This window comes from Ctenocephalides felis, unplaced genomic scaffold (genome assembly GCF_003426905.1).
Source record: "Ctenocephalides felis isolate EL2017-DRISC unplaced genomic scaffold, ASM342690v1 CF-g0.4_SCAFFOLD_03572, whole genome shotgun sequence".
NCBI lineage: Eukaryota > Metazoa > Arthropoda > Insecta > Siphonaptera > Pulicidae > Ctenocephalides > Ctenocephalides felis.
This window is the reverse complement of record NW_020539726.1, coordinates 302,497-326,579: the sequence shown is the minus strand read 5'-3', so window position 1 is coordinate 326,579 and position 24,083 is coordinate 302,497. Positions and strand designations below refer to the sequence as shown.

General features: G+C 31.5%; 12 non-coding genes across 12 annotated transcripts; all 12 read left to right on the top strand.

Annotated features, from left to right (window-relative positions):
- The first annotated feature begins 4,585 nt into the window (after positions 1-4,585).
- Positions 4,586-4,669, top strand: Trnal-uaa. Its single transcript has one exon. It is a non-coding gene; the product is annotated as a tRNA-Leu (tRNA).
- A 216-nt stretch (positions 4,670-4,885) lies between these two features.
- Positions 4,886-4,969, top strand: Trnal-uaa. Its single transcript has one exon. It is a non-coding gene; the product is annotated as a tRNA-Leu (tRNA).
- Positions 4,970-12,421: 7,452 nt separating this feature from the next.
- Trnal-uaa lies at positions 12,422-12,505 on the top strand. The gene has a single exon. It is a non-coding gene; the product is annotated as a tRNA-Leu (tRNA).
- Positions 12,506-13,926: 1,421 nt separating this feature from the next.
- Positions 13,927-14,010, top strand: Trnal-uaa. Its single transcript has one exon. It is a non-coding gene; the product is annotated as a tRNA-Leu (tRNA).
- Positions 14,011-14,835: 825 nt separating this feature from the next.
- Positions 14,836-14,919, top strand: Trnal-uaa. The gene has a single exon. It is a non-coding gene; the product is annotated as a tRNA-Leu (tRNA).
- A 238-nt stretch (positions 14,920-15,157) lies between these two features.
- Positions 15,158-15,241, top strand: Trnal-uaa. The gene has a single exon. It is a non-coding gene; the product is annotated as a tRNA-Leu (tRNA).
- A 674-nt stretch (positions 15,242-15,915) lies between these two features.
- Trnal-uaa lies at positions 15,916-15,999 on the top strand. Its single transcript has one exon. It is a non-coding gene; the product is annotated as a tRNA-Leu (tRNA).
- Positions 16,000-17,152: 1,153 nt separating this feature from the next.
- On the top strand, positions 17,153-17,236 carry Trnal-uaa. The gene has a single exon. It is a non-coding gene; the product is annotated as a tRNA-Leu (tRNA).
- Positions 17,237-18,656: 1,420 nt separating this feature from the next.
- Trnal-uaa lies at positions 18,657-18,740 on the top strand. Its single transcript has one exon. It is a non-coding gene; the product is annotated as a tRNA-Leu (tRNA).
- Positions 18,741-19,565: 825 nt separating this feature from the next.
- On the top strand, positions 19,566-19,648 carry Trnal-uaa. Its single transcript has one exon. It is a non-coding gene; the product is annotated as a tRNA-Leu (tRNA).
- Positions 19,649-19,886: 238 nt separating this feature from the next.
- Positions 19,887-19,970, top strand: Trnal-uaa. Its single transcript has one exon. It is a non-coding gene; the product is annotated as a tRNA-Leu (tRNA).
- Positions 19,971-20,643: 673 nt separating this feature from the next.
- Positions 20,644-20,727, top strand: Trnal-uaa. The gene has a single exon. It is a non-coding gene; the product is annotated as a tRNA-Leu (tRNA).
- Positions 20,728-24,083: the final 3,356 nt, after the last annotated feature.

Sequence of the window (24,083 nt, the reverse complement as noted above, 5' to 3'; positions counted from 1 at the left end):
GCAAATTATATTTTTAAAAATGGTCTCATATGTGGTCAGGTTTTCCGAGCGGTTTAAGGCGCCAGATTTAAGCTGTGGTTCTTGATTGAGAGCGAAGGTTTGAACCCCGCACCTGACAAAAATAAATTTTTAAATATGTGCAAAATGTTATTAATTTAAATATTATTTAAACGGTGGTTCGATATAGAATTTATGCAGGAGATTGCATAAAGCTTTACTTTTGAGATATTCGTTAAACGGTGGTTCTATACAGAAATTCAGCAGTATACTGCAAAATTTTGCATTCGAAATATTTCATTTGTTTTGAAATTATCAGCTAATTATAGTTTGGAAAAAGTTCTCGTAGATGTCAGGTTAGAACTCCGCACCTGACAAAGTTGAATTTTTAATTACATGTATAATATTATTAATTTGAATATTCATTTAACGGTGGTTCCATAAAGAAATTCAGCTGTATACTGCAAAATTTTTGTAATCGAAATTTGTAATTTGTTTTGTAATTATCAGCTAATTATAGTTTGAAAAAATGTCTTGTACGTCGTCAGTTTGGCCGAGCGGTCTAAGGCGCCAGATTTAAGCTGTGGTTCCCGATTGGGAGCGTTGGTTTGAACCCCACACCTGACAACGTTTGGTTATACTATATTGTTGTTCTACAAGTCAAGCGGTCTATGGCGCCAGGATTAAGCTCTGACTCCTAATTTGGAGCGTGGGTTCGAACCCCACACATGCAAAAAATAAATTTTCAATTACATATATAATATTATTAATGTAAATATTCATTAAACGGTGGTCCCATAGAGAACACCTGACAAATTTGTATTTTTAATTACATGTATAAAAATATTATTAATTTGATTTGTCTAATTTCATTACACGGTAGTTCTATACAGAAATTTAGCTGTATGCTGCAAAATTTTTGCATTTGAAATTTTTAATTTATTAACTTTATAATTAACGGCTTATAATAGTTTGGAAAAAGTTTTCATACTTGGTCGGGTTGGCCGAGTATATAATTCTAATAATTTAAATATTCATTCAACGGTAGTTCTATATAGAAACTAGTTGGTATTGGTATTTTGCCTTGGGGCAAATTACATGTGTAAATAATCGACTTAACCAAAAAGAAATAAATTAAATCATGAGTAAATAATTAATTAAAGGTATTCCGAGTGGATTTATTACACATAATTGAAAACGAACAAACACGTTTACTCGGAGTATTTTCTAAAAATAATTTTTCAAAAATCAATCATTTTTTTATAATTGAACCAGTTTCCATAAGACTTTAATGGTTTAGTATGTTAATTAAGACCAAGTACTCTATCGTTATACCAAGTAAAACGTCTAATTTTAATTTTAACAAAAACTACTTTTTTCCCAAACTTTGATAAATTTTTAAAATTAAACTACTTGTCGTAAGGCCGTAATATTGTAGTAAGTTCTATAAGACCATGATATATATAGCCAAAAAAAGTTTCATAAAATTCGTCTTCATTTTTTTTTCAACAGTTAATTACAAGAAAACGGCTTGATAGCTTTTCATCTAAAAATAATCAGTTTCATTTACAACTGATATCATTCGAACAGTTTTTGATTTTTTAAAATCGATTCGGTAGTATGAGCTCAAATGTGGTCGAAAAGTTCAACAATTTTTTTCCAAATTACAAATAAATGACTTGGCCGATCGTAGCACAAAACTGACAAACGATACTCTTCATTGAGGTACATCATATGGCTTTTAAACTTCTGAAATCGGTTCAGGCGTTTTTGAGAAAACGGCGTTGAAAGGTCTAATTTTGACAAATGCCAAAAAAACTATACCAATTTTTGCAAACTTTGACGAATTTTTGAAGCTAAACGAGTTGCCGTAGGGCGGTAATATTTCAGCATGATCTAGAAGACTATGGTATCTACCGTTAAAAAAATAATTGTAACAGTTAAATGTGTAATAATATTAATTTGAATATTTATTAAGCGGTGGTTCTATAGAGAAATTCAGCTGTATATTGCAAAATTTTAATTTATAGTTTCTAATTATCAGCAAATTATTGTTTGGAAAAATTGGTAATTGGTCAGGTTGGCTTAGGCGCCAGGTTTAAGCTATGGATCCCGAATGAGAGCGTGGGTTCGAACCCCACACCTGACAAAAATAAAATTTTAATTAAATGTATAATATTATTAATTTAAATATTCATTAAACTGTGGTTCCATACAGAAGTTCTGCCGTATATTGCAAAAGTTTTGCATTTAAAAATTTTAATTTGTACTTTCTAATTATCAGCAAATTATAGTTTTAAAATACGTTGGCTGAGCGGTCTGAGTCGCCACATTTAAACTCTGGTTCCCGATTGGGAGCGTGGGTTCAAACTCCACACCTGACAGAAATTCATTGTATTATATTGTTTAATTATACATGTATAATGCTTTATCTATATTAATTGTTGGCCAAGCGGTCTACGGCGCGGTTTGAGCTCTGGTTTGCGATTGGGAGCGTGGGTTCAAACCCACACCTGACAAAAATACATTTTTAATTGTATGTATAATATTATTAATTTAAATATTTATTAAACGGTGGTTCTATATAGAAATTATGCATGAGATTGCATGAAGCTTTGCTTTTGATATATTTGGTTTTGTAACTATAAGTTCACTATAGTTAGAAAAAGAGAATTGTTTTATTTACATTGTCAAGTTGGCCGAGCGACAAATTTGAATGCTTAATTACACTTATAAACATATTATTAATTTGATATGTTTAATTTAATTAAACGGTGGTTCTATACAGAAATGAAACTGTATACTGCAAAATTTTTGCACTTGAAACATTTAGTATGTAGTTATCAGCTAATTATAATTTGTAAAATGATCTCGCAGGTGGTCAGGTTGGCGAGAAATCTAAGGCGCCAGATTTAAGCTCGGTTCCCGTTTGGGAGTGTGGGTTCGAACTTCAAATCTGACAGAAATTCGTTATTTTATATGGTTGTATTATACATGTGTGATGCTATATCTTTATTAATTGTTGGCCAAGCGGTCTAAGGCGCAAGATTTAAGCTCTGGTTCCCGATTGGGAGCGTGGATTCGAACACCACACGTGACAAATTTGTATTTTTAATTACATGTATAAAAATATTATTAATTTGATTTGTTTAATTTCATTAAACGGTGGTTCTATACAGAAATTCAGCTGTATACTGCAGAAGTTTTACGTTTGAAATATTTAATTTGTTTTGTAATTATCAGCTACTTACAGTTTGAAAAAGTTCTTCTTGGTGGTCAGGTTGGGCAAGCGGTCTAAGGCGCCAGATTTTAGGTCAATAAATAAATTTTTAATTAAATGTATAATGATATGAATTTAAATATTCATTGAACTGTGGTTCTATAGAGAAAATCAGATGTTTATTGGCCGAGCGATCTAAGTCGCCACATTTAAGCTCTGACTCCCGATTGGGAGCGTGGGTTCGAACCCACACCTCACAGAAATTCGTTATATTATATTGTTGTATTATACATGCGTAATGCTATATCTTTATTAATTATTGGCCAAGCAGTCAATGGCGCCTGGTTCAAGCTCTGGTTTCCGATTGGGAGCGTGGGTTCAAACTCCACACCTGACAAATTTGTATTTTTAATTACATGTATAAAAATATTATTAATTTGATTTGTTTAATTTCATTAAACGGTGGTTCTATACAGAAATTCAGCTGTATACTGCAAAATTTTTGCTTTTAAAATATTAAAGTAGTTTTGTAATTATCAGCTAATTAAAGTTCCATTCCAGTTTTTGTATTTGTGATTTGTAATTTGTTTTTTAATTATTAGCTGATTCTAGTTTGAAAAAATATTTCGAAACTGGTCAGGTTGGCCGAGCGGTCTGAGGCGCCAGATTTAAGCTCTGGTTTCCCATCGGGAGCGTGTTTTTGACCCCCACACCTGACAAAAATAAATTTCTGAATGTACGCCTAATATTATCAATTGAAATTCTTTAAACAGTGGTTCTATATATAATTTATGCATGATATTGCATGAAGCATTGCTTTTGAGATATTCGTTAAACGGTCGTTCTATACAGAAATTCTGCTGTACACTGCAAAATTTTTGCTTTTAAAATATTTAATTAGTTTTGTAATTATCAGCTAATTATAGTTACATAGGAAAATTCAGCTGTATATTGCAAAATTTTTGTATTTGAAATTTGTAATTTGTTTTATAATTATCAGGTAACTACAGAGTGAAAAAATGTGTCATACGTGGTCAGGTAGGCCGAGCTGTCTAAGGCGCCAGATTTGAGCTCTTGTTCCCGATTGGGAGCGTGGGTTCGAACCCCACACCTGACAAAAATAAGTTTTTAATTGAATGTATAATATTATTAATTTAAATATTCATTAAACTGTGGTTCTGTACAGAAATTCAGCTGTGTACTGCAAAATTTTTGCTTTTGAAATATTAAATTATTTTTGTAATTATCAGCTAATTATAGTTCCATAGGGAAATTCAGCTGTATATTGCAAAATTTTTGTATTTGAAATTTGTAATTTGTTTTGTAATTTTCAGGTAATTACAGTTTGAAAAAATGTTTTGTTTCGTGGTCAGGTTGGCCGAGTGGTCTAAGGCGCCAGATTTAAGCTCTGGTTCCCGATTGGGAGCGTGGGTTCGAAACCCACACCTGACAAAAATAAATTTTTGAGTAATTGTATGATATTATTAATTTAAATATTCATTAAACTGTGGTTCTATACAGAAATTCAGCTGTGCACTGCAAAATTTTTGCTTTTGAAATATTAAATTAAATTTGTAACTATCAGCTAATTAAAGTTTCATTCCAATTTTTGTATTTGTGATTTTTAATTATCAGCTAATTCTAGTTTAAAAAAATGTTTCGAACGTGGTCAGGTTGGCCGAGCGGTCTAAGGCGCCACATTTAAGCTCTGGTTCCCGATTGGGAGCGTGGGTTCGAACCTCACACCTGACAGAAATTCGTTGTATTATATTGTTGAATTATACTGTATAATGCTTTATCTTTATTAATTGTTGGCCGAGCGCTCTATGGCGCCAGGTTTGAGCTCTGGTTTGCGATTGGGAGCGTGGTTTCAAACCCACACCTGACAAAAATACATTTTTAATTGTATGTATAATATTATTAATTTAAATATTTATGCAACGGTGGTTCTATATAGAAATTATGAATGAGATTGCATGAAGCTTTGCTTTTGATATATTTTTTTCTGTAATTATAAGTTCACTACAGTTTTTTTTTTATTTATTTATGGCATTTGACCGTGTGGTCATTTAGCCTTTTAATACATAAATAATATGTTACAAAATTACAAATACCAGAAAAATACATATTTTACAAATTATTTACAACATAATATTGCGACTTAATTCTTAAAACCTTAATAACTAATACTTTATTTTTAGAACTATATTTTAATGTTACATTTTTTTAAGAAAAACAGAAAAATTTTATATATATTTTCATCATTAGTAGAAAAGGCTATTGTAGTGTTAATAGGAAAAATGAAGTTATATTTATTCAGTTCTTGTAGTAAGAATGTTCTTTGATTAGCATAGAGCTTGCACTTCCAAAACATGTGGTCAAGATTGTGAATTTCCAATCCGCAAGAACAGAAGGGATCTTCTGCCATGCCAATTCTAAAAAGATGAGATTTGCAGAATGTGTGGGCCGATCTAATACGATTGATAACGGTTATTTCGTCTCTGTTCAACCTAGATTTGGCAAACCATGTACTAAAAGACACTTTTGGTTTGCAAAATTTAAATAAAGTTCCTTTTCTGCCTTCCATATCATATTCGTTTTGCCATAACCTTAATCCTTGTTTCCTTACCCAGCTTTTTAAGTCAGACGCTGGAGCCTTTCTTGAAGGAAAATTTGATAAACAGGCTTCTTTTGCAAGACCATCCACATATTCGTTTCCATGAATATTGGAATGCCCTTTTATCCATACTAATTTAATCGTGTTTTTATTTTCTAAGACGCTTTCTATTTTATGGATGGTGTCAAAAATTAAATCATTGCAATTTTCTTTAGGATGGTTTAGAGCCAGAAGTGCGGATTTACTATCTGTTAGGATTAAGGTTTTTGGAATCTTTTCTTGTATAACAAAGTCTAAAGCAGCATTGATACCTGTAAGTTCTGCCGAAAAGACTGAGGCAAAATCCGGTAATTTAAATTGTAAATTTTTCTCTCTATTAGGTACATAGACAGCACACCCCACTTTATTTTCTAACTTGGAACCGTCAGTGTAGATAACAGTGAAATCTTTCCATTTCGTGTCTAACCAATTCTCAAACTCCCTGTTTATTATACTTTTATTGGAATGATGAGTCATATAATTGAAATCATTCAAGACTATATATTTCTTGGGAAATGAGTAATTCCAAGAATGACTATGATACGGTAGTTTATTATTTGTAATTATTCGATCTTCTAGAGGTTTCAAATTATAAAATCCAGTTATTAATGGAGGTGTCGGTCTATTTTTCCAATAGTTTACCCTAAAATGTAAAACAGCTAAATGTTCCAATTGTTTCGGGATTCGTTCAGAATCCGAGTTGAATTTTTTAATTAGAAATCTATTAGTTAGTATTCGTTTCCTAATGTTTAATGGGGCTTCCCCGGCTTCCGCTAAAATGGCAATGCGAGGCGTTGACCTCATAGCTCCAAACACAGTCTTAAAGCCGAAAGTTGAGCTTTATCTAGTAATCCTTGTGTATTGGTTGAGATTCCTCCGTAAATGAAGTATCCATAATCAATATGTGATCTAATTATGGATTTGTAGATAGCTAAACATGAACTTGGGTGGGCTCCCCAGTCAGTTCCAACCAATCTTCTAATGATATTCTTACCTGTTTCACATTTTTTGATCACCTCTTCAACGTGCACCCGGAAGGTCATCTTTTTATCAAAGGTAACCCCTAAAATTTTCACAATATCGTATATTTTACAGATCCAATTCCCCATATTGATTTCTTGAGGGTAAAGGAATTTTCTATGCCTGGTGAACAGGATACCCTTTGTTTTGACCAAGGAAAGGTTCAGGTGGTTGGACCTCATCCATTCTGAGACACCTGTGATCGACGACTTCATTTTGTGAATGCATTCCTCAAGTGTGTTGCAAGAAATGTACAAAAATAAATCATCAGCATATTGTAGTTTCTTAACATCGTCTTGGGTAACTTCAGTAAAGTCCGACATATAAATATTAAATAATAACGGACTCAATATAGAACCTTGTGGTAAGCCTGTAAGAGCTACTCTGGGACCTGTTAATTTATTTTTATTTTTTACATATAGCAACCTATTGGTTAGTAGAAGAATTATCACTTTCATAATATTAGAGGGAATGTTCAATTTCTTAAGTTTGTTCAGTAAAATGCCATGATCAACATTATCGTAAGCCTTATGTATATCCGTCGCTAACAATAGGAGGTATCCGTTATTCGAATTAGATATATGAATGTCATTAGATAAGGTACTTAACAGATCACTTGTGCCTTGACCTCGTCTAAATCCAAATTGGTTTTGATTGAAGAGAGACTTGTTTTCTATATACCACTCCAATCTATTCTTGATGATGGCTTCAAATGTCTTATTCAAACAAGATAATAATGAAATTGGTCGATAGGATTCTATCTTCAAAGGGTCTTTATTCGGTTTCAAGATGGGAATAATTATAATTTTTTTCCAATCCTCTGGAATCCAGCATGTAGAAAGAATTGAATTAAATACCTCTATGATTAGACATTTTAATGCTATGGGGCTCTTCTTTAACATAATGTATGAGATATTATCCATTCCTGGCACGCTGTCTTTTTTATTTTTTAATATATTATCAAATTCATATAGTCTGATAGGGGAAATTAAGTCATCGGGATCTCTTCCGAGATTATTTGCAAAATTCAGATTGATTTCATTGGAGACCAAGTCTGGAACGAACATTTTTAGCATGTCTTCGAAGAATGAGCTAGCGACTGGAGGCTTAGATGAGTTTCTATTATTTTTGTTGTTAAAAATTTTCACTATATTCCAAAGCTTTGATGTATTAACATTACTATTGAGTGAGTTTGTAAAATCCATCCACTTTTTTCTCTTTTTGGATTTGAGAATTTTTTTTGTAATAGCGTTTATTTTTTGATACTCAATAAAATTGTTGTAAGTAAACTCGTCTACCATCTTTTTGTACGCTATTTTTCTTTGCCTGATCTGGTTTTCACATTCTTCGTCCCACCAGATAGCGGGTTTAAATTGCTTAATTGCCACTGTTTTACGTTCCTTGAAGTGTTTACCAGCTGCTTCGTTTATGATCTCGATAATGGCATCATATTTTGACTTATGATCCTCATGGAGTACCACTTTTTTCAACTTATCTTCTATTTCCCATGCGTAATTCTTCCAATTGGCCTCTTTGGTATTCCATTTTCTGGAGGGATATATATAATCTTTTACATCAAAGTTAGTTTTTAATGTAATGTTAATCGGCAAATGGTCAGATCCTAAGCTGCCCGCATAAATGTCCCACTGGATTTTGTCATATAGATTATTGGAACAAAAAGTAAGATCTATTGGCGTACCTTTCCTACTTGCCGTGCTGATAGTGGTTGGTCTTCCATCATTCATTATGGTGAGGTTTAGGTCTTCAATTATGTTGTATAGAATCTCGCCTCCTCTGTCAATGGAGGCACTACCCCAAGCTAAATTTTTGCAGTTAAAATCCCCTATTATGAGTATTGGCATGGAAATAGTTTCAATTAAATCTTTAATGTTCTTGAAATATTCCTTAGAGTTCGGCGCACAATAGATTGAAATAATACATACCGGGTTTTCTAATTTTAAAATCACTGCACACATTTGGATAAGATGGCACTGAAATGGGTGGTTAATTTTCTCGCATAATATGTTGTCTTTGACTAGAATGGCAGTACCGCCATAACCGTCAAATCTGTCTTCTCGGAAAATCCGATAACCTTTGACAAAATATTTGTGACCTTCTTTAAGCCAGGTTTCGGACAGACCTGCCACATGAATTTTATGAGACCACATATAATGTTCTATACTACTCTTGTTTGCTAACATTGATCTACAGTTATATTGTAAAATGTTTATTTGTTTCATAATGAAAGGAGTACTGATTGATTTATTTTTCTGAACTCACAGGTAAATCCTTATTAGATTTTTTCTTTTTTAAACTTGCAGGATCTATTTTGTGTTTAATTTTTACCATTTTGAGAAAAACATCACTTAACAAATTTTTTAATACGGGATCATTTGGATTATAGACGTCCTTTAGCAGCCTAATGAAATGATATAGGCCTCCTGATGTGTTAGGATCTTCACTTTTCCTATTAGATTTTACTTCATTTTCAGAATCAGAATCTGATTTGTTTTTCACTCTTTTTCTAGGGTTTATAAAGTTTCCCTTGTCAGCCATATTTTCTTTATAAACAGGTTTTATGCTATGTCCGATTACAGCCCCATTCTTTTCTCTCTTGGTTGAGGGTGGAACATGAATCCTTTTAGGTTTATTAAATGTCTGGAAGTTTGCAACATATCATTGGTCTTCCTCCTCTTCCTGGTCCGATAGAACCATGAATTTATTGTTTGTTAAAGCCCCACTCTGGTTAGAGTTCTTGATTTTCATAGGAGGGAAATCTTTATCTTTATTCAAGCTGCTAAGGTTAACTCTAACTGTTCTCGAGTATTTATCGTTATCAAAGATTTTTTTTGCTTCGTAGAAAGATAAATTCTGTGTTGCCATTAATTCATTAATATTTTTATATCTTTTATAGATCCTGCAATCTTTATTATAAGCCTCGTGGTTATCTTTGCACAGGCAGCATAGATAGTTGGTATCTTCTAAACATACGTCTTTAATATGAGGACCTGCACATTTGGGACACCTTAGGTCGTTCCGGCATTTTTCCCGAACGTGGCCAATACGCCAACATTTGTGGCATTGGGTGATCTTCTTAATATATGGGCTGACTGGGCATTTTACAGAATGTATACCTACCTTATCCGGCAGAATTGAACCTCTGAAAGATAATTTCACGCATTGCGAGTTGATTCTGCGTTTGTTGATGTTTTTTGGTATAAAACACTTTACGTCTATTACTGGAATGACTGATTCTATCTCTTCTAATATTTCTTCTGCCGTGAGATTAATGTCTACATCAAAGATTATACCTTCCCTAATTAATAGGTATTTGGGAATGTAAGCTTTCAAATTATTAGCATTAAAAAAATTATCGTCAAGAAGGCTGTTTGCTGTTTTACCATTCCTAAGAACTAGTTTGACTTTATTGTTACCAATCACGATAATCTCCAGCAAATCTTCTTTCAGAATCGATCGTGATCTGTGTAGTAATTTTCCGAGAGCCATAGGGTGTAAACGTCCAATGTTTTTACTTAAAGATTCTACGTAAATGTAAAAAGGTCCAGTATCACACATATCAAAACGATTCGGTAAATGTATTTTATCAACGTTATTTCGATTAGAATTCTCATCACTAGGTACTTGCTCTATCATTTCAATATTTTGTGCTTCATTGCTTTTGTCACACACATTATCCATATTAATCGACTCTTCAATTCGAATTGACTCTTCAATCACCGTTTCAGCACTATTAATTTGCATTGGATTATGTTCCCTTCTTATTATGATCTCCTCATTATTAGAATTACGTAAATCTGTATTATTTTCATTTCCGACATAGTACACATTCATTGCATTTGGAACAGTCACGCCAATTTCCGAACATGTAGGAGGATTTTTATCGGGCGGACGGCCCTTTAATTGTCCAGTATCGGACTCCATAAAGACATTGATTTAATTAGCACAACAAAAATGCGGTTAATTTACTTAATTACCACTTATATTAATATAAAATACACAATGTTTATACGACACTGCGTGCCCCCGGCAAGGGGACACGTGTTTAACGGTATCTATTTGTACACAATGCAGTCACTAACACGGGTCACTGGACAGGTAGAAAAAATATTAGTACTTTTTGATATTTATGGAAAGGTTATTATTTATTCACCGATGTTAACAGCTCAACGTCTGAACGAATACTGTCACTACAGTTAGATAAAGAGAATTGTTGCATTTACGAAGTCAGGTTGGCCCAGCGACAAATTTGAATGCTTAATTACACTTATAAGCATATTATTAATTTGATATGTTTAATTTAATTAGACGGTGGTTCTATACAGAAATGCAACTGTATACTGCAAAATTATTGCACTTGAAATATTTAGTATGTAGTTATCAGCTAATTATAATTTGGAAAATGATCTGGTAGGTGGTCAGGTTAGCGAGAAATCTATGGCGCCAGATTTAATCTCTGGTTTCCGATTGGGAGCGTGGGTTTAAACCCCATACCTGACAAATTTGTATTTTTAATTACATGTATAACAATATTATTAATTTGATTTGTTTAATTTCATTAAACGGTGGTTCAATACAGAAATTCTGCTGTATACTGCAAAATTTTTGCTTTTGAATTATTTAATTAGTTTTGTAATTATCAGCTAATTATAGTTCCATAGGGAAATTTAGCTGTATATTGCAAAAGTTTTGTATTTGAAATTTGTAATTTGTTTTGTAATTTTCAGGTAATTCAATTGAAAAAATGTTTTCACGTGGTCAGGTTGGCCGAGCGGTCTGAGGCGCAAGATTTAAGCTCTGGTTCCCGATTGGGAGCGTGGGTTCGAACCACACCTGATAAAAATAAAACTTTAGTTAAATGTATAATATTATTAATTTAAATATTCATTAAACTGTGGTTCCTTACAGAAATTCTGCCGTATATTGCAAAAGTTTTGCATTTGAAAATTTTAATTTGTACTTTCTAATTATCAGCAAATTATAGTATGAAAATACGTGGTCAGGTTGGCTGAGCGATCTAAGTCGCCACATTTAAGCTCTGGTTCCCGGTTGAGAACGTGGGTTCAAACCCCACATCTGACAAGTTTGTATTTTTAATTACATGTATAAAAATATTATTAATTTGATTTGTTTAATTTCATTAAACGGTGGATCTTTAGAGAAATTCAGCTGTATACTGCAAAATTTTTACTTTTGAAATATTTAATTAGATTTGTAATTTTGAAATATTTAATTAGTTTTGTAATTAAATTAGTTCTATATAGAAATTATGCAGGATATTGCAGGAAGCTTTGCTTTTGAGATATTCGTTAAACGGTGGTTCTATACAGAAATTCTGCTGTATACTGCAATTTTTACTTTTGAAATATTTAATTAGTTTTGTAATTATTAGCTAATTATAGTTCCATAGGGAAATTCAGCTGTATGTTGCAAAATTTTTGTATTTGAAATTTGTAATTTGTTTTCTAATTTTCAGGTAATTACAGTTTGAAAAAATGTTTTGTTTCGTGGTCAGGTTGGCCGAGCGGTCTAAGGCGCCAGATTTAAGCTCTGGTTCCCGATTGGGAGCGTGGGTTCGAACCCCACACCTGACAAAAATAAATTTTTAATTAAATGTATAATATTATTAATTTAAATATTCATTAAACTGTGGTTCTATATAGAAATTCTGCTGTATATTGCAAAAGTTTTGTATTTGAAATTTTAATTTGTACTTTCTAATTATCAGCAAATTATAGTTTGAAAAAAGGTGTGGTACGTGGTAAGGTTGTCCGAGCGGTCTAAGGCGCCTGTTCGAACCCCACACCTGACAAATTTGTATTTTTAATTACATGTATAAAAATATTATTAATTTGATTTGTTTAATTTCATTAAACGGTGGTTCTATACAGAAATTCAGCTGTATACTGCAGAAGTTTTGCGTTTGAAATATTTAATTTGTTTTGTAATTATCAGTTAATTATAGTTTGAAAAAGTTCTTGTTGGTGATCAGGTTGGGCAAGCGGTCTAAGGCGTCAGATTTAAAGTCTATAAATAAATTTTTAATTAAATGTATAATGATATGAATTTAAATATTAATTAAACTGTGGTTCTATACAGAAATTCAGATGTTTATTGGCCGAGCGGTCTAAGTCGCCACATTTAAGCTCGGGTGCCCGATTGGGAGCGTGGATTGAACCCCACGCCTGACATAGATTCGTTATATTATATTGTTGTATTATACATGTTTAATGCTATATCTTTATTAAATGTTGGCCAAGCGATATATGGCGCCTGGCTTAAGCTCTGGTTTCCGATTGGGAGCTTGGGTTCAAGCCCCACACGTGACAAATTTATATTTTTAATTACATGTATGAAAATATTATTAATTTTGTTTGTTTAATTTCATTAAACGGTGGTTCCATACAGAAATTCTGCCGTATATTGCAAAAGTTTTGCATTTGAAAATTTTAATTTGTGCTTTCTAATTATCAGCAAATTATAGTTTGGAAATACGTGGTCAGGTTGGCTGAGCGGTCTAAGTCGCCACATTTAAGCTCTGGTTCCCGATTGAGAGCATGTTGTTGTATTGTACATGTGTAATGCTATATCTTTATGAATTGTTGGCCAAGCGGTCTATGGCGCCTAGTTACCGATTGGGAGCATGGGTTCAAACGCCACACCTGACAAATTTGCATTTTTAATTACATGTATAAAAATATTATTAATTTGATTTGTTTAATTTCATTTTAACGGTGGTTCTATACAAAAATTCAGCTGTATACTGCAACATTTTTACTTTTGAAATATTTAATTAGTTATATAATTTTTAGATATTTAATTAGTTTTGTAATTAAATTGGTTCTATATAGAAATTATGCAGGATATTGCAGGAAGCTTTGCTTTTGAGATATTCGTTAAACGGTGGTTCTATACAGAAATTCTGCTGTATACTGCAAAATTTGTGTATTTGAACTTTTTTAATTTGTTTTGTAATTTTCAGGTAATTATTGTTTGAAAAAATGTTTTGTACGTGGTCAGGTTGGCCGAGCGGACTAAGGCGCCAGATTTAAGCTCTGGTTCCCGATTGGGAGCGTGGGTTCGAACCCCACACCTGACAGAAATTCATTGTATTATATTGTTGAATTATACATGTATAATGCTTTATCTTTATTAATTGTTGGCCAAGCAGTCTATGGCGCCAGGTTTGAGCTCTGGTTTGCGATTGGGAGCGTGGTTTCAAACAAAAACCTGACAAAAATACATTTTTGATTGTATGTATAATATTATTAATTTAAATATTTATGCAACGGTGGTTCTATGTAGAAATTATGAATGAGATTGCATGAAGCTTTGCTTTTGATATATTTTGTTCTGTAATTATAAGTTCACTACAGTTAGATAAAGAGAACTGTTGCATTTACAAAGTCAGGTTGGCCGAGCGACAAATTTGAATGCTTAATTACACTTATAAGCATATTATTAATTTGATATGTTTAATTTAATTAGACGGTAGTTCTATACAGAAATGCAACTGTATACTGCAAAATTATTGCACTTGAAACATTTAGTATGTAGTTATCAGCTAATTATAATTTGGAAAATGATCTGGTTAGCGAGAAATCTATGGCGCCCGATTTAAGCTCTGTTTCCGATTGGGAGCGTGGGTTCAAACCCCATACCTGACAAATTTGTATTTTTAATTACATGTATAACAATATTATTAATTTGATTTGTTTAATTTCATTAAACGGTGGTTCAATACAGAAATTCTGCTGTATACTGCAAAATTTTTGCTTTTGAATTATTTAATTAGTTTTGTAATTATCAGCTAATTATAGTTCCATAGGGCAATTCAGCTGTACATTGCAAATTTTTGTATTTGAAATTTGTAATTTGTTTTTTAATTTTCAGGTAATTTAATTGAAAAAATGTTTTGCACGTGGTCAGGTTGGCCAAGCGGTCTAAGGCGCCAGATTTAAGCTCTGGTTCCCGATTGGGAGCGTGGGTTCAAACCCCACACCTGACAAATTTGTAGTTTTAATTAAATGTATAAAAATATTATTAATTTGGTTTGTTTCATTTCATTAAACGGTGGTTCTATACAGAAATTCAGCTGTTCAATGCAAAATTTTTGCTTTTGAAATATTAAAGTAGTTTTATAATTATCAGCTAAATAAAGTTCCATTCCAATTTTTGTATTTGTGATTTGTAATTTGTTTTGTAATTATTAGCTAATTCTAGTTTGAAAAAATGTTTCGAACGTGGTCAGGTTGGCCGAGCGGTCTAAGGCGCAAGATTTAAGCTCTGGTTCCCGATTGGGAGCGTGGGTTAGAACCCCGCACCTGACAAAAATAAAACTTTAGTTAAATGTATAAGATTATTAATTTAAATATTCATTAAACTGTGGTTCCTTACAGAAATTCTGCCATATATTGCTAAAGTTTTGCATTTGAAAATTTTAATTTGTACTTTCTAATTATCAGCAAATTATTGTTTGAAAATACGTAGTCAGGTCGGCTGAGCGATCTAAGTCGCCACATTTAAGCTCTGGTTCCCGATTGAGAACGTGGGTTCAAACCCCACATCTGACAAGTTTGTATTTTTAATTACATGTATAAAAATATTATTAATTTGATTTGTATAATTTCATTAAACGGTGGATCTATAGAGAAATTCAGCTGTATACTGCAAAATTTTTACTTTTGAAATATTTAATTAGATTGTGTAATTTTGAAATATTTAATTAGTTTTGTAATTAAAATAGTTCTATATAGAAATTATGCAGGATATTGCAGGAAGCTTTGCTTTTGAGATATTCGTTAAACGGTGGTTCTATACAGAAATTCTGCTGTATACTGCAAAATTTTTGCTTTTGAAATATTTAATTAGTTTTGTAATTATCAGCTAATTATAGTTCCATAGGGAAATTCAGCTGTATATTGCAAAATTTTTGTATTTGAAATTTGTAATTTGTTTTGTAATTTTCAGGTAATACAGTTTGAAAAAATGTTTTTTTTTCGTGGTCAGGTTGGCCGAGCGGTCTAAGGCGCCAGATTTAAGCTCTAGTTCCCGATTGGGAGCGTGGGTTCGAACCCCACACCTGACAAAAACAAATTTTTGAGTAATTGTATGATGTTATTAATTTAAATATTCGTTAAACTGTGGTTCTATACAGAAATTCAGCTGTGTACTGCAAAATTTTTGCTTTTGAAATATTAAATTAGATTTGTAATTATCAGCTAATTAAAGTTTCATTCCAATTTTTGTATTTGTGATTTTTAATTATCAGGTAATTCTAGTTTAAAAAAATGTTTCGAACGTGGTCAGGTTGGCCGAGCGGTCTAAGGCGCCAGTTCGAACCCTACACCTGACAAATTTGTATTTTAATTACATGTATAAATATATTATTAATTTGATTTGTTGAATATTATTAAACGGTGGTTCTATACAGAAATTCAGCTGTATACTGCAAAATTTTTGCTTTTGAAATATTTAATTAGTTTTGTAATTAAATTGGTTCTATATAGAAATTATGCAGGATATTGCATGAAGCAATTAATTAGATTTGTTTAATATCATTAAACGGTGGTTATATACAGAAATTCAGCTGTATACTGCAAAATTTTTGCTTTTGAAATATTTAATTAGTTTTGTAATTAAATTGGTTCTATATAGAAATTATGCAGAATATTGCATGAAGCTTTGCTTTTGAGATATTTGTTAAACGGTATTCGTTTTGTAAATTTGAAATATTTAATTAGTTTTGTAATTAAATTGTGTTCTAGCTCTGGTTCCCGGTTGAGAACGTGGGTTCAAACCCCACATCTGACAAGTTTGTATTTTTAATTACATGTATAAAAATATTATTAATTTGATTTGTTTAATTTCATTAAACGGTGGATCTTTAGAGAAATTCAGCTGTATACTGCAAAATTTTTACTTTTGAAATATTTAATTAGATTTGTAATTTTGAAATATTTAATTAGTTTTGTAATTAAATTAGTTCTATATAGAAATTATGCAGGATATTGCAGGAAGCTTTGCTTTTGAGATATTCGTTAAACGGTGGTTCTATACAGAAATTCTGCTGTATACTGCAATTTTTACTTTTGAAATATTTAATTAGTTTTGTAATTATTAGCTAATTATAGTTCCATAGGGAAATTCAGCTGTATGTTGCAAAATTTTTGTATTTGAAATTTGTAATTTGTTTTCTAATTTTCAGGTAATTACAGTTTGAAAAAATGTTTTGTTTCATGGTCAGGTTGGCCGAGCGGTCTAAGGCGCCAGATTTAAGCTCTGGTTCCCGATTGGGAGCGTGGGTTCGAACCCCACACCTGACAAAAATAAATTTTTAATTAAATGTATAATATTATTAATTTAAATATTCATTAAACTGTGGTTCTATATAGAAATTCTGCTGTATATTGCAAAAGTTTTGTATTTGAAATTTTAATTTGTACTTTCTAATTATCAGCAAATTATAGTTTGAAAAAAGGTGAGGTACGTGGTAAGGTTGTCCGAGCGGTCTAAGGCGCCTGTTCGAACCCCACACCTGACAAATTTGTATTTTTAATTACATGTATAAAAATATTATTAATTTGATTTGTTTAATTTCATTAAACGGTGGTTCTATACAGAAATTCAGCTGTATACTGCAGAAGTTTTGCGTTTGAAATATTTAATTTGTTTTGTAATTATCAGTTAATTATAGTTTGAAAAAGTTCTTGTTGGTGATCAGGTTGGGCAAGCGGTCTAAGGCGTCAGATTTAAAGTCTATAAATAAATTTTTAATTAAATGTATAATGATATGAATTTAAATATTAATTAAACTGTGGTTCTATACAGAAATTCAGATGTTTATTGGCCGAGCGGTCTAAGTCGCCACATTTAAGCTCGGGTGCCCGATTGGGAGCGTGGATTGAACCCCACGCCTGACATAGATTCGTTATATTATATTGTTGTATTATACATGTTTAATGCTATATCTTTATTAAATGTTGGCCAAGCGATATATGGCGCCTGGCTTAAGCTCTGGTTTCCGATTGGGAGCTTGGGTTCAAGCCCCACACGTGACAAATTTATATTTTTAATTACATGTATGAAAATATTATTAATTTTGTTTGTTTAATTTCATTAAACGGTGGTTCCATACAGAAATTCTGCCGTATATTGCAAAAGTTTTGCATTTGAAAATTTTAATTTGTGCTTTCTAATTATCAGCAAATTATAGTTTGGAAATACGTGGTCAGGTTGGCTGAGCGGTCTAAGTCGCCACATTTAAGCTCTGGTTCCCGATTGAGAGCATGTTGTTGTATTGTACATGTGTAATGCTATATCTTTATGAATTGTTGGCCAAGCGGTCTATGGCGCCTAGTTACCGATTGGGAGCATGGTTCAAACGCCACACCTGACAAATTTGCATTTTTAATTACATGTATAAAAATATTATTAATTTGATTTGTTTAATTTCATTTTAACGGTGGTTCTATACAAAAATTCAGCTGTATACTGCAACATTTTTACTTTTGAAATATTTAATTAGTTATATAATTTTTAGATATTTAATTAGTTTTGTAATTAAATTGGTTCTATATAGAAATTATGCAGGATATTGCAGGAAGCTTTGCTTTTGAGATATTCGTTAAACGGTGGTTCTATACAGAAATTCTGCTGTATACTGCAAAATTTGTGTATTTGAACTTTTTTAATTTGTTTTGTAATTTTCAGGTAATTATTGTTTGAAAAAATGTTTTGTACGTGGTCAGGTTGGCCGAGCGGACTAAGGCGCCAGATTTAAGCTCTGGTTCCCGATTGGGAGCGTGGGTTCGAACCCCACACCTGACAGAAATTCATTGTATTATATTGTTGAATTATACATGTATAATGCTTTATCTTTATTAATTGTTGGCCAAGCAGTCTATGGCGCCAGGTTTGAGCTCTGGTTTGCGATTGGGAGCGTGGTTTCAAACAAAAACCTGACAAAAATACATTTTTGATTGTATGTATAATATTATTAATTTAAATATTTATGCAACGGTGGTTCTATATAGAAATTATGAATGAGATTGCATGAAGCTTTGCTTTTGATATATTTTGTTCTGTAATTATAAGTTCACTACAGTTAGATAAAGAGAACTGTTGCATTTACAAAGTCAGGTTGGCCGAGCGACAAATTTGAATGCTTAATTACACTTATAAGCATATTATTAATTTGATATGTTTAATTTAATTAGACGGTAGTTCTATACAGAAATGCAACTGTATACTGCAAAATTATTGCACTTGAAACATTTAGTATGTAGTTATCAGCTAATTATAATTTGGAAAATGATCTGGTTAGCGAGAAATCTATGGCGCCCGATTTAAGCTCTGTTTCCGATTGGGAGCGTGGGTTCAAACCCCATACCTGACAAATTTGTATTTTTAATTACATGTATAACAATATTATTAATTTGATTTGTTTAATTTCATTAAACGGTGGTTCAATACAGAAATTCTGCTGTATACTGCAAAATTTTTGCTTTTGAATTATTTAATTAGTTTTGTAATTATCAGCTAATTATAGTTCCATAGGGCAATTCAGCTGTACATTGCAAATTTTTGTATTTGAAATTTGTAATTTGTTTTTTAATTTTCAGGTAATTTAATTGAAAAAATGTTTTGCACGTGGTCAGTTGGCCAAGCGGTCTAAGGCGCCAGATTTAAGCTCTGGTTCCCGATTGGGAGCGTGGGTTCAAACCCCACACCTGACAAATTTGTAGTTTTAATTAAATGTATAAAAATATTATTAATTTGGTTTGTTTCATTTCATTAAACGGTGGTTCTATACAGAAATTCAGCTGTTCAATGCAAAATTTTTGCTTTTGAAATATTAAAGTAGTTTTATAATTATCAGCTAAATAAAGTTCCATTCCAATTTTTGTATTTGTGATTTGTAATTTGTTTTGTAATTATTAGCTAATTCTAGTTTGAAAAAATGTTTCGAACGTGGTCAGGTTGGCCGAGCGGTCTAAGGCGCAAGATTTAAGCTCTGGTTCCCGATTGGGAGCGTGGGTTAGAACCCCGCACCTGACAAAAATAAAACTTTAGTTAAATGTATAAGATTATTAATTTAAATATTCATTAAACTGTGGTTCCTTACAGAAATTCTGCCATATATTGCTAAAGTTTTGCATTTGAAAATTTTAATTTGTACTTTCTAATTATCAGCAAATTATTGTTTGAAAATACGTAGTCAGGTCGGCTGAGCGATCTAAGTCGCCACATTTAAGCTCTGGTTCCCGATTGAGAACGTGGGTTCAAACCCCACATCTGACAAGTTTGTATTTTTAATTACATGTATAAAAATATTATTATTTGATTTGTATAATTTCATTAAACGGTGGATCTATAGAGAAATTCAGCTGTATACTGCAAAATTTTTACTTTTGAAATATTTAATTAGATTTGTAATTTTGAAATATTTAATTAGTTTTGTAATTAAAATAGTTCTATATAGAAATTATGCAGGATATTGCAGGAAGCTTTGCTTTTGAGATATTCGTTAAACGGTGGTTCTATACAGAAATTCTGCTGTATACTGCAAAATTTTGCTTTTGAAATATTTAATTAGTTTTGTAATTATCAGCTAATTATAGTTCCATAGGGAAATTCAGCTGTATATTGCAAAATTTTTGTATTTGAAATTTGTAATTTGTTTTGTAATTTTCAGGTAATTACAGTTTGAAAAAAATGTTTTTTTTTCGTGGTCAGGTTGGCCGAGCGGTCTAAGGCGCCAGATTTAAGCTCTAGTTCCCGATTGGGAGCGTGGGTTCGAACCCCACACCTGACAAAAACAAATTTTTGAGTAATTGTATGATGTTATTAATTTAAATATTCGTTAAACTGTGGTTCTATACAGAAATTCAGCTGTGTACTGCAAAATTTTTGCTTTTGAAATATTAAATTAGATTTGTAATTATCAGCTAATTAAAGTTTCATTCCAATTTTTGTATTTGTGATTTTTAATTATCAGGTAATTCTAGTTTAAAAATGTTTCGAACGTGGTCAGTTGGCCGAGCGGTCTAAGGGCGCCAGTTCGAACCCTACACCTGACAAATTTGTATTTTTAATTACATGTATAAATATATTATTAATTTGATTTGTTTAATATTATTAAACGGTGGTTCTATACAGAAATTCAGCTGTATACTGCAAATTTTTGCTTTTGAAATATTTAATTAGTTTTGTAATTAAATTGGTTCTATATAGAAATTATGCAGGATATTGCATGAAGCAATTAATTAGATTTTGTTTAAGATCATTAAACGGTGGTTATATACAGAAATTCAGCTGTATACTGAAAAATTTTGCTTTTGAAATATAATTAGTTTTGTAATTAATTGGTTCTATATAGAAATTAGGCAGAATATTGCATGAAGCTTTGCTTTTGAGATATTTTAAACGGTATTCGTTTTGTAAATTTGAAATATTTAATTAGTTTTGTAATTAAATGGTTTCTATATAGAAATTATGCAGGATATGCATGAAGCTTTGCTTTTGAGATATTTGTTAAACGGTATTCGTTTTGTAAATTTGAATATTTAATTAGTTTTTGTATTTAATTGGTTCTATATAGAAATTATGCAGGATATTTACGAAACTTTGCTTTTGAGATATTCGTTAAACGGTGGTTCTATACAGAAATTCTGCTGTATACTGCAAAATTTTTGCTTTTGAAATATTATATAATTTGTTTTGTAATTACCAGCTAATTATAGTTCCATAGGGAAATTTAGCTGTATATCGCAAAATTTTTGTATTTGAAATTTGTAATTTGTTTTGTATTATCAGTAATTAATGATTGAAAATTGTTTCGTACGTTGTTAGTTGACCAGCGGTCTAAGTCGCCACATTTATGCTTTGGTTCCCGATTGGGAGCGTGGGTTCAAACCCCACATCTACAAATTTAAATTTTTAAGTAAATGTATGATATTATTAATTTAAATTTCATTAAACTGTGGTTCTATACGATTTGAAATATTAAATTATTTTTGTAATTATCAGCTAATTATAGTTTCATAGGGAAATTCAGCTTATATTGCAAAATTTTTGTATTTGAAATTTGTAATTTGTTTTGTAATTTTCAGGTAATTACAGTTTTAAAAAATGTTTTGTTTCGTGGTCAGGTTGGCCGAGCGGTCTAAGGCGCCATGTTTAAGCTCTGGTTCCCGATTGGGAGCGTGGGTTCGAACCCGCACCTGACAAAAATAAATTCTTGAGTATTTGTATGATATTTATAATTTAAATATTCATTAGGTGTGGTTCTATACAGAAATTCAGCTGTGTACTGCAAAATTTTTGCTTTTGAAATATTAATTAGATTTTAATGATATTAGCTAATTAAAGTTTCATTCCAATTTTTGTATTTGTGATTTTTAATTATCAGCTAATTCTAGTTTAAAAAAATGTTTCGAACGTGGTCATGTTGGCCGAGCGTTTAAATATTCATTAAACTGTGGTTCCATACAGAAATTCTGCTGCCGTATATAGCAAAAGTTTTGCATTTGAAAATTTTAATTTGTACTTTCTAATTATCAACAATTATAGTTTGAAAATACGTGGTCAGGTTGGCTGAGCGGGTCGAAGTCGCCACATTTAAGCTCTGGTTCCCGGTGGGACGTGGGTTCAAACGCCACACCTGACAAATTTGTATTTGTAATACATGTATAAATATATTATTAATTTGATTTGTTTAATTTCATTAAACGGTGGTTCTATACAGAAATTCAGCTGTATACTGCAACATTTTACTTTTGAAATATTTAATTAGTTTTGTAATTTTGAAATATTTAATTAGTTTTGTAATTAAATTGTTCTATATAGAAATTATGCAGGATATTTTATTAAGCTTTGCTTTTTGAGATATTCGTTAAACGGTGGTTCTATACAGAAATTCTGCTGTATACTGCAAAAATATTGCTTTTGAAACATTTAATTAGTTTTGTAATTATCAGCTAATTATAGTTCCATAGGAAAATCACCTGCATATTGCAAAATTTTTGTATTTGAAATTTGTTTTGTAATTATCAGGAATTACAGTTTGAAAAAGTGATTTGTACGTGGTTAGGTTGCCGAGCGGTCTAAGGCGCCCGGGGCGTGGGTTCGAACCCCCACCTGACAAAATGAATTTTTAATTAAATGTATGATATTATTAATTTAAATATTCATTAAACTGTGGTTCTATATAGAAAATTCTGCTGTATATTGCAAAAGTTTTGCATTTGAAATTTTAATTTGTACTTTCTAATTATCAGAAAATTATAGATTGAAAAAAGGTGTGGTATGTGGTAAGGTTGGCCGAGCGGTCTAAAGGCCCAGTTCGAACCCCACACCTGACAAATTTGTATTTTTAATTACATGTATAAAATATTATTAATTTGATTTGTTTAATTTCATTAAACGGTGGTTCTATACAGAAATTCAGCTGTATACTGCAGAAGTTTTGCGTTTGAAATATTTAATTTGTTTGTAATTATGAGCTAATTATAGTTTGAAAATGTTCTTGTTGGTGATCAGGTTGGGCAAGCGGTCTAAGGCGCCAGATTGAACGTCTATAAATAAATTTTTAATTAAATGTATAATGATATGAATTTAAATATTAGCTAAACTGTGGTTCTATACAGAAATTCAGATGTTTATTGGCCGAGCGGTCTAAGTCGCAACATTTAAGCTCGGGTGCCCGATTGGGAGCGTGGGTTGAACCCTACACCTGACATAGATTCGTTATATTATGTTGTTGTATTGTACATGTGTAATGCTATATTTTTATTAATTGTTGGCCAAGCGGTCTATGGCGCCTGGTGTCCGATTGGGAGCATGGGTTCAAACCCCACCACCTGAAAATTTGTATTTTTAATACATGTATAAAAATTTTATTAATTTGATTTGTTTAATTTCATTAAACGGTGTATCTATACAGAATTCAGCTGTATACTGCAAAATTTTTACTTTTGAAATATTTAATTAGATTTGTAATTTTGAAATATTTAATTAGTTTTATAATTTTTATATATTTAATTAGTTTTGTAATTAAATTGGTTCTATATAGAAAATATGCAGGATATTGCAGGAAGCTTTGCTTTTGAGATATTCGTTAAATGGTGGTTCTATACAGAAATTCTGCTGTATACTGCAATTTTTGCTTTT